This window comes from Schistocerca cancellata, chromosome 2, assembly GCF_023864275.1.
Source record: "Schistocerca cancellata isolate TAMUIC-IGC-003103 chromosome 2, iqSchCanc2.1, whole genome shotgun sequence".
NCBI classification, from domain to species: domain Eukaryota; kingdom Metazoa; phylum Arthropoda; class Insecta; order Orthoptera; family Acrididae; genus Schistocerca; species Schistocerca cancellata.
In genome coordinates this window covers 1,011,629,245-1,011,639,689 of record NC_064627.1, presented here as the reverse complement: position 1 = coordinate 1,011,639,689, position 10,445 = coordinate 1,011,629,245, and the positions used below count along the sequence as shown (strand labels likewise).

The following is a 10,445-nucleotide window of genomic DNA, read 5'->3' as shown; positions in this document are numbered from 1 at the left end:
GCAACAGCAATTTTCAGTGTAGTGGCATAGCATAATGGTTAGTGTATAAATCTAACATGCAGTTCAGAGACTGTGGTTTAGACAATGTTAGTCATTGAATATATTTTCAGAGATTTAAAACTAACATTTTGCAGTGAATTACACGTAGTTTGTCGCTTTTTCTTACCACCTATCGCGCCCGTTTCTCTAGTCATTACAGTTTAAGTCTTATGGTTCATGTGAAGTGAGATATCTAGCCTATTATTGTACAAGAACAGCCAACATCACATGTTTCGTGCTATGGGGGAGTGAGTGTCATAAAAAGTTTAAGAGGTGTCATTCTGGTTGAAAATGGGGCTGTTCGGGAAGGCACCATAAAAAAAATCGAAAGAAATTGGTTAATGAGTAGTCCCACAAAATAAGGACCGGCAAATAAGAGCAATACAGAGGGAAGAAGAGGAAGTGAAGAAATCGCTGAAAGAAGCAGCAAAGATAAGTGTATGCACGATTTTAGCGAAAGAAAGCGGTGAACAAAATACATACTATGATGGCTCATCTCAATTCTGTACAGATGAAAATTAAGAATCGATCAGCCACACATAGTTGTTGGTTCACAGCAGAAGTGAACAGAACTCATACAGGCTAAAAGTCATTAGCGCAAGTGCCAGAAGCAACAACAATAATGAGGGAGCTGTTGGAAGAGACAGTGGAAGGGGCCGAAGGGAGGAAGAGCTTGAAGAAGAAGCCCAGGAAAGGTCGTCAAGGTTTTGTGGGAGCTGACAGCAGGCACACTGGACAAGCTCCCAGCCGCCGTAACGGACTCCCTTCCTCCAGCAGCGTCCGTCGTTGCCGCAGCCCAGGCAGATGCTGGTCTGTCACTGGAAGTCGAGGATGAACTCAAGGGCATGCAGAGTACGCTGCGGTGTCTCCGAAGGTACTGTGAAGCCGCACTGTTTGCATTTCTGAGAGATAATTCTAGCAATTCTCTTTTACTGAAGTATCTGGAGATAATTACCACGAAGTATTAGTTTATGTAATTTTCTGTAATTAACAAGTAGGCCAAGAGTACTATTCAACTAACGTGCAAACAAATTTTTGATGTTATGATGGTATATAATGCTTTCGTATTTCCTTTTTTTATGTCTACGGTGTTTTTGAACAAAATAGACAGAATAAAAAGGAACAAATTTGATTTGCTTGGCATGTAATGCAGTCTGACAATTCATAAAAGATCGATCGTGACAACTGGAAAAAAAAAGTAGTTTGAATCTGCTCCAGTGCAGCAAAATTTTTTATTTTTCTAAGTCTGATCAAAAGACTTTGATCACCATGTTTATTCAGCTAACTGATTTAAATGTAATTTTTTTATTTATAATATTTTGCCGTATCATTTTCATCATCGTATTGATCTTTTTATTTGCTATTATTTCTCTTTCTATCATTCTTTTTTCATTTGAATCTGCTTGTGTCCCCTATAATCTGCAGCCAAGTGCCATTCATGCCTGCTCATCGATTGGTCCTCCCCCGGTAGCGGAGTTATCAGCTCGACAGACTGACAATCCTAAGAGTCCGGGTTCGATTCCAGGCGGGGTCGGAGATTTTCTCCGCTCAGGGACTGGGTGTTGTGTTGTCCTAATCATCATTTCATCCCCATCGACGCGCAAGTCGCCGAAGTGGCGTCAAATCGAAAGACTTGCACCAGGCGAGCGGTCTACCCGACGGGAGGCCCTCCTCACTCGCCATTTATTTTTGTCGATCGGTAAAGCGTGATCCCGTGTCGCCAGTGTCAGGATAGTTTCAGACAACCAGTGGTAGCGAGAAATTACAGTTTGCTTTCACCGCTAAAACTAAAATTTTGCTGCGGAGGATGGTTATGCAAACAAACTTATTATTATTATTTTTTTTTATGAGGCTTGCTCGTCGAGTTTACCCTAAACGCCGTGAACAAAGCGATCGTGATTTTAGTTCTGCCGCAGATAGTTGACTGCTGTTTTCTCGGATATATTGTACGTCACGAAGTTATGGTTAAGTTAGGACATGACTTAAAATTCAGGGCTGCAAGGTGCTCCGTCTACCGCAGTTCAGTCATTGGTCACTTAAAATCGGCTGTCGACAGAACATCTCCAATTTCCTTCATACCACGCGGCCTCCACTTCCAACATTTCTACGCGTTACACGTCAACACCAATTATGAAGTGACCCGCCGTGTTTGTGCGTCGTCTGTTACCGAGCGGTAACAGGCAGCGGATGTGGCAACACTGTATCGGCAAGTGATAGACGTCAACTTGCAAGTAATTTTAACCGGACCATATGAATTGTCGCAGGGTGGCGAGATTCTCTCGACACAGGCGTTAACAGGTCATTCCTGTTAGGTGCGGCATCAATTCCCACAGAGCTCGCTTGAGAAAACTATGTGTAAGATGCCTGTATGAGGAGAAGTGGCTGCAGTATCAGCATCTGTAATATTTGCCTCAGGGAGTTTTGTTCCTGAGCGCGTGGTAGGAGACTACCTCTCTGGGCTACTAGAGTTAATGACGGTACGAGTAGATAATGTTAATTACTTGCTTGCTTCCTTCTGGTTGGTCACGACTTCTTATAATCGGCTCCTACCGTTGGCATTGATAGTATGGGGATGCCGTTTCCTCCATCTCGGAGTATGCTGAATGAGGTAGTGCATTTGCATTATCTTCCAGTGCCTAGCTATGAGTGCCGGCCGGTGTGACCGAGCGGTTCTAGGCGCTACAGTCTGGAACCGCGCGACCGCTACGGTCGCAGGTTCGAATCCTGCCTCGGGCATGGATGTGTGTGACGTCCTTAGGTTAGTTAGGTTTAAGTAGTTCTAAGTTCTAGGGGACTGATGACCTCAGATGTTAAGTCCTATAGTGCTCAGAGCCTAGCTATGAGTGACTTACTTATTTTTCATTTCGCGAGAAATTCAGTCCAGGGTTAATATAAAATTGTCTGGGCAGCTATTTTTCGATCGCCTTACATGTGCTCAGAGAATCATTACCTCTCTCTTCATCCTTTCAAACGCACTTAATGGAGAAACTATATCTTGTTGAAGCTCTATAATTTACAACGTTAGTTTTCCGTGTTCGTGCTTGTGCAAGTCATTGTTAGTCCAACAGTGTTTAGTAGGATCATGTTTATACCTTCAAATAATGTCTTTTTAACCTGCTTTCTCATTTAAAATACAGGAACTAAGCTGAAGTAAGCTTTCGATTTACGTAATCTTCTTCTTGTTGTTGCTTCACAATCCTGCGTGGGTCGTTGACTTCTTAACAATGTCCTTCTATTCTGCCCTCTCGTTTACTTTCCTTCTCCATTCTTTGATACCTGGGGCTCCGAGGTTTTCTTCCACGTAAATCCAGCCATCGTTTACGTGGTCTTCCTTTTAATTTTTCTCCTGTTGGTTTGCACTGGAAGTTATTCTTCGTAGTTCTTGTATCCTCCAGTCTTTAGGAGATGCCCCAGCCAGGCTATTTACGTAATTCTCGACCCTCAGATTTTTGTCTTCTCGATTGAAAATTTCTATATGTACAAACATTCTTACACGCATTTTACAGTGACGAGATAAATTCCGAAATCTTTGTGCAAGCATTGCACTTATCGTTTATTACTAAACACGCATTTATTTTACAACGCCTTACATGTGCAAAGTGAAAATATTTCAAGTCGACTTGCGGCGAGGTTACACATTAAAGTTATTGTGGCAGAGTGGAATAGATTTTCGCTTTGTAACGCAGGAAAGAATTAATATAGAGCTCATGCTATCAGCCATAGTCACATATACTATACATAACAAACAAATGCCAAAAACTCAACGTGCTGGAAACTGGCAGACTTTTGCCTCACAATACTTGTTAAACATTAAATGACCAAACACAGCTCAGTACTTCCCCTCTTATGATATTGACTTACTCCTCACAGTTTTCCAAAGCTTCTTACACTGTCTTTTCTATTACTCCATTCTCCTAAATGTTTTTGTTTTATTGTAGTTGCCTATGTACCCCAGTTGTTAAAATTGTCAACTCTTTTCTTTTTTGTTTTTACTCTGGTTCTGTTTCTTTCCACACGTACCTGTCAAACTATTGTTTAGTACTCTCATGAAGTAACAATTCTTTTTATTCGGAATATTTTAACTTAATTTGAATTGTTGTAGAGGTGCTGTTTCTCGAGTCTAATGCTGATGTTTTCCCTGGTTTGCTTTCTTTATATTTATTTACTGTTTAGGTCTTGACTTTTTAATGGCATTACCATTGCATTGTCAAAGATGACATTTACGCTGTGGTAGTGCCTCAGTCTAGAAGAGTAACATCTTTTCCAATGTTGCTTACAAATATTGTAACTACTTTGACGAAGACAGTCAGTTAAAGCCTGATGATGACTTTGTAAGCCGCAAACGGGATAACTAAATAAATTAATCCTGTACAACATACACAATATTATGCTTTTCATATATAATTACGATCTTCTATCAAGAAGCGACGAAACAATGAGTGAACTTGCTGCAAATTTGGGTTTGCCTTTCTTCAGACTATCTTTTAACGTGAGTCATGAAATCCGTATTGCTTTGCGTGTTCCTTTATTCATCCGGTGCTCAACTTTTTCTCCTATGTCAGATTCTACCGATGGTCCGGTCTTTCCGTACATAATCGTGTTAATATTTTGCAAGCATAACTTATTAAACTGATGGTTCGGCATTTTTTTTTTTGTCATCAGTCTTCTGTGCCAACATCTTCATCTCAGAGTAGCACTAGCAAACTACGTCCTCAATTATTTGCTGGATGTATTCCAATCTCTGTCTTCTTCTATAGGTTTGCCCTCTACAGCTCCCTCTAGTGCCATGGAAGTCACTCCCTCATGTCTTAACAGATGTCTTATCATCCTGTCCCTTCTCCTTATCAGTATTTTCCACATACTCCTTTCGTCTCCGATTCTGCGTAGAACCTCCTAATTACTTACCTTACCGGTCCCCCTAATTTTCAACATTCGTCTGTAGCACCACATCTCAAATGCTTCGGTTCTCTTCTGTTCCGGTTTCCCCACAGTCCATATTTCACTACCACACAATTCGGTTGTCCAGGCCTACATTCTCAGGAATTTCTTCCTCTAAGTAAGGCCTATGTTTGCTACTAGCAGACTTCTCTTGGCCAAGAATGCCCTTTTTTGCCAATACTAGTCAGCTTTTGAAGTCCTTCTTGCTCCGTCCGTCATTGGTTATCTTGCTGGCTAGGTAGCAGATTTCCTTATCTACAACGTGACCATCAGTCCTAATGTTAAGTTTCTCGCTGTTCTCATTTCTGCTACATCTCATTACTTTCGTTTTTCCTCGATTTACTGTCAATCCATATCCTATTCTCATTAGATTGTTCATTCGATTCAGCAGATCATGTACACTATGTGAGCAAAAGTATCCAGACAGCCCCAAAAACATACGTTTTTCATATTAGGTGCATTGTGCTGCCACCTACTGCCAGGTACTCCATGTCAGCGACCTCAACAGTCATGAGACATCGTGAGAGAGCAGAATGGGGCGCTCCGCGGAACTCACGGACTTCGTACGAGGTCAGTGACCGGGTGTAACTTGTATCATACGTTTGTACGCGAGATTTCCACACTCCTAAACATCCCTAGGTCCACTGTTTCCGATGTGATAGTGAAGTGGAAACGTGAAGGGACACGTATAGCACAAAAGCGTACAGGCCGACAGTTGAAGAGGGTCGAAAGTGTAACAGGCAGACATCTATCCAGACCATCACACAGGAATTGCAAACTGAATCAGGATTCACTGTAAATACTATGACAGTTAGGCGGGAGGCAAGAAAACTTGGATTTCATGGTCGAGCGGCTGCTCATAAGCCACACATCACGCCGGTAAATGCCAAACCATGCCTCGCTTGGTGTAAGGAGCGTAAACATTGACACTGAACGATTGAACAGTGGGGTTGGGCTGTATAGGGGAGGAAACGAGACAGCGAGGTCATCGGTCTCATCGGATTAGGGAAGGATGGGGAAGTAAGTCGGCCGTGCCCTTTCAAAGGAAACATCCCGGAATTTGCCTGGAGCGATTTAGGGAAAGCACAGAAAACCTAAATCAGGATGGCCGGACGCGGGATTGAACCGTCGTCCTCCCGAATGCGAGTCCAGTGTGCTAGCCACTTCGCCACCTCACTCGGTAAGACTGAACAGTGGAAAAACGTTATGTGGAGTGACGAATCACGGTACACAATATGGCGATTCGATGGCAGGGTGTGGGTATGGTGAATTCCCGGTGACCGTCATCTGCTAGCGTGGGTAGTGCCAACAGTAAAATTCGAAGGCGATGGTGTTATGGTATGACTGTGTTTCACATGGAGGGGGCTCGCACCCCTTGCTGTTTTGCATGGGATTATCAGAGCACAGACCTACAAAGATGTTTTAAGCACCTTCTTGCTTCCCACTGTTGGAGAGCGTTTCGGGGTTGGCGACTGCATCTTTCAAGACGATCGAGCATCTGTTCATAATGCATGGCCTGTGGCAGAGTTGATACGCGACAATAACATCCAATGTAATGGACTGACCTGCATAGAGTCTTTAATTGAATCCTATAGAACACCTTTGCGATGTTTGGAACGCCGATTTCGCGCCAGGCCTCACCGACCCACATCGATACCTCTCCTCAGTGCGGCACTCAGTGATGAATGGGCTGCCATTCCCCAAGAAACCTTCCAGCACCTTGTTGAACGTGAGCCTGCGAGAGTGGAAGCTGTCATCAAGGCTAAGGGTGGTTCAAATGGCTCTAAGCACTATGGGACTTAAAGGCTAAGGGTGGGCCAACACCTTATTGAATCCCAGCCTTGCCGTTGGACGGCTCCATGAACTTGTAAGTCATTTTCAGCAAGGTGTCCGGATACTTTTGATCACATAGTGTAATCCTTCACTTTCGTTCATGATAGCAATGTCATCGGTGAAACGGATAACTGATATAGTTTCACCTCGAATTTTAATTCCGCTCGTGAATTTCCATCATTGCTTCTTCAACGTTCAGATTGAAGAGTAGGGCCGAAAGACTATATCCCTGTCTTACACCATTTTTATTTCGAGCGATTCGTTCTTGGTCATCCACTCTTATTATTCCTTCTTTGCTCTTGTACATATTGTATATTACCCGTACCTACCTACAGCTTACCCCTATTTTTCTCAGAATTTCAACGCTTTGCACAATTTTACATTGTCTAACGCTTTTTCCAGGTCGACAAATCCTATGAACGTGTCTTGATTTTTGCTTCCATTATCAACCGCAACGTCAGAATTGCCTCTCTGGTGCCTTCACCTATTCTAAAGCCAAACTGATCGTGATCGTCATCTAGCACATCCTTTATTTTCATTTCCATTCTTCTGTATATTATTTTTGTCAACAACTTGGATGCATGAGCTGTTAAGCTGATTGTGCGATAATTTTCGCACTTGTCAGCTCTTGCAGTCTTCGGAATTGAGTGGATGATATTTTTCCTGAAGTCAGATGGTATGTCACCAGACTCATACATTCTACACACCAACGTGAATAGTCTTTTGTTGCCACTTCCCCCTACGTTTTTAAATGTTTGGATGGAATGTTATCTATACCTTCTGTCTTATTTGATCTCAAGGCCTCCAAAGCTCTATTTAATTATCATTCTAACAGTGGATCCCCCATCTCTTCCAAATCGACTCCTGTTTCTTCTTCTATCACATCAGACAGATCTTCACCCTCATAGAGGCATTCAGTGCACTCTTTCCACCTATCCGCTCTCTCCTCTGTAATTAGCAGTGGAATCCCGTTGCACTCTTAATGTTACCACCCTTGCTTTTAATTTCATCGAAGGGTGTTTTGACTTTCCTGTATGTTGAGTCAGTCCTTCCAACAATAATTTGTTTTCCCATTTCTTCACCCAGCCCTTTCATCTTAGTTTTCCTGCACTTCCTATTTATTTCATTTCTTGTCGACTTCTATTTCTGTATTCTTGAAACTCCCCGAACATTTTTGTACTTCCTTGTTTCACCGATCAACTGAACTATTTCTTCTGTTATCCATGGTTTCTTCGCAGTACCTATGTTTTTCTTTCCAATTTCTGTGACTGATCTATTTAGAGATGTCCATTCCCTTTCAACTGTACTTTCTAGTGAGCTATTCCTTATTGCTGTAGCTATAGCTTTAGAGAACTTCAAGCGTTTCTCGTCATTCCTTAGTACTTCCGTATCCCACTTCTTTGCATATTGATTCTTATTGACTCATCCCTTAAACTTCAGCCTACTCTTCATCACTACTACATTGTGATCAGAATCTATATCTGTTCCTGGGCACGCCTTGCAAACCAGTATTTGATTTCGGAATCTTTGTCTAACCATGATGCAATCTGGCTGAAATCTTTCCCTATTCCCCAGTCTTTTCCAAGTATACCTCCTCCCCTTGTGATTCTTGAACAGAGTATTCGCTATTACTAACTGAAATTTATTACTGAACTCAATTAGTCTTTCTCCTCTCTCATTCCTTGTCCCAAGCCCATATTGTCTTGTAATCTTTTCTTCTACTCCTTCCCCTACAACTGCATTCCACTCTCCCATGACTAACAAATTTTCGTCTCCCTTTACGTGCTGTATTACCCTTTCAGTATCCTCATATACTTTCTCTCTCTCTTCATATTCAGCATGCGACGTGCGCATGTAAACCTGAACTGTAGTTGTCGGTTTTGGTTTGCTGTCGATTCTAATAAGAACAACCCTATCACTGAACTGTTCACAGTAACACACTCTCTGCCTTACCTTCCTATTCATAACGAATCCTTTTACCGTTATACCATTTTCTGCTACTGTTAATATTACCTTATAGTCATCTGACCAGAAATCCTTGTCTTCTTTTCATTTCACCCCTATTACATCTAGATTGAGCCTCTGCATTTCCCTTTTCAAATTTTCTAACATCCCTACTGTGGTGTCACCGCCAGACACCACCCTTTCTAGGTGGTAGCTTTAAATCGGCCGCGGTCCATTAGTACATGTCGGACCCGCGTGTCGCCACTGTCAGTAATCGCAGACCGAGCGCCACCACACGGCAGGTCTAGAGAGGCGGACTAGCATTCGCCCCAGTTGTACGACGACTTTGCTAGCGACTACACTGACGAAGCCTTTCTCTCATTTGCCGAGAGATAGTTAGAATAGCCTTCAGCTAAGTCCATGGCTACGACCTAGCAAGGCACCATTAGCCTTACAGTGCTTGTATTTAAAGAGTCTCATTTGTATCGTCAAGAGCGATGTACCACAATGATGGATTAAAGATAAGTATTATAGAAGCTACGTACTTTTCTTTATAGCATTCATTACGCATCCTGTTCCAGACCTCACGCCAGCCGGCGTGTGTGAACGCGTGCCTTTCGGTTACCCGTCACTGTGGACTGGCTGTCTTGTCAGTCCACAACACCTACCACGTTCAAGCTTCTGACATTCCACGCCCTGATTCGTAGAACGTTACCCTCCCGTTGATTACTCAATGTTTTTCTCATGGTCACCTCCTCCTTGGCAGGCCCCTCCCGGAGATCCGAATGGAGGACTATTACTCGAAAAATTCTGATATTAAAAACAGGATTATTTACATCAATTACACTGCACGGTGTGCTGCACGTAATTTCACTTGATATATCTCTGTTTCGTTTTACACAGTAACGTTGAAAGTCAACTGAAAAGCAATGATCATGGAAATGGATCTTAATAGAATCTATTGTTAATGTCCTTGTCCCACCACAGGATAATAACTGTGGAAATAGACTGGTAAATTACAGAAGCTTTATTGTCAAAGTCATGAATGAAACATGTTCATAGGCTAGAGAATATTGTACAATTGCAACAAGCTGTTTACATGTGTTATGATATTTCTGAGATGCATCTATTTAATAACAAATAAAATGTCTTCGCAGTTTAAGCACTAATAAATAGAAAATACATGTTTCTAAATTTACATTCATATTATTTAAATATCGCTTGTGACATACAATATTATTTTCTAAGGTTTATGATTTGTGACAGTATTCCATTCTTCGCATTTCACCACCAATAATACACCGAACCAACGAAGAATGTAACACGATGTACACCTGTGATAGGAACTAAGACAGAATGGCTCTAGAGCCCAGTCCAACTGACATCTCAGTCGAGCCGCTACGACTCCTCCTCCAACAACACGTCGTTACCTATCTCCTAGAATGCAATTACGCTCTCCTTGATATTTTTCAGGTAATCTAATGCCCACAGTAGGCCAGTCTGACCCATTTCGTCACCATTTGTTGCTTGCTGCGGTAGCTGTTTGCTGTTACCATTTAACTCAGTAACAATGCCTGTTGCGCGAAGCAGTTATGTTGAACACATTCCAGTCGCACTGATCGATTAAGATAATACTACCAGCAAAATCTGGCTACTACGTTCAAGAGGAACCATACTACTGGTTCATACGC

At 42.2% G+C, this 10,445-nt stretch overlaps 1 pseudogene; it reads left to right on the top strand.

The window, feature by feature from the left end:
* Window positions 1–279: 279 nt before the first annotated feature.
* LOC126160586 (charged multivesicular body protein 3-like) lies at window positions 280–10,231 on the top strand (annotated as a pseudogene).
* The last annotated feature ends 214 nt before the right edge of the window (window positions 10,232–10,445 follow it).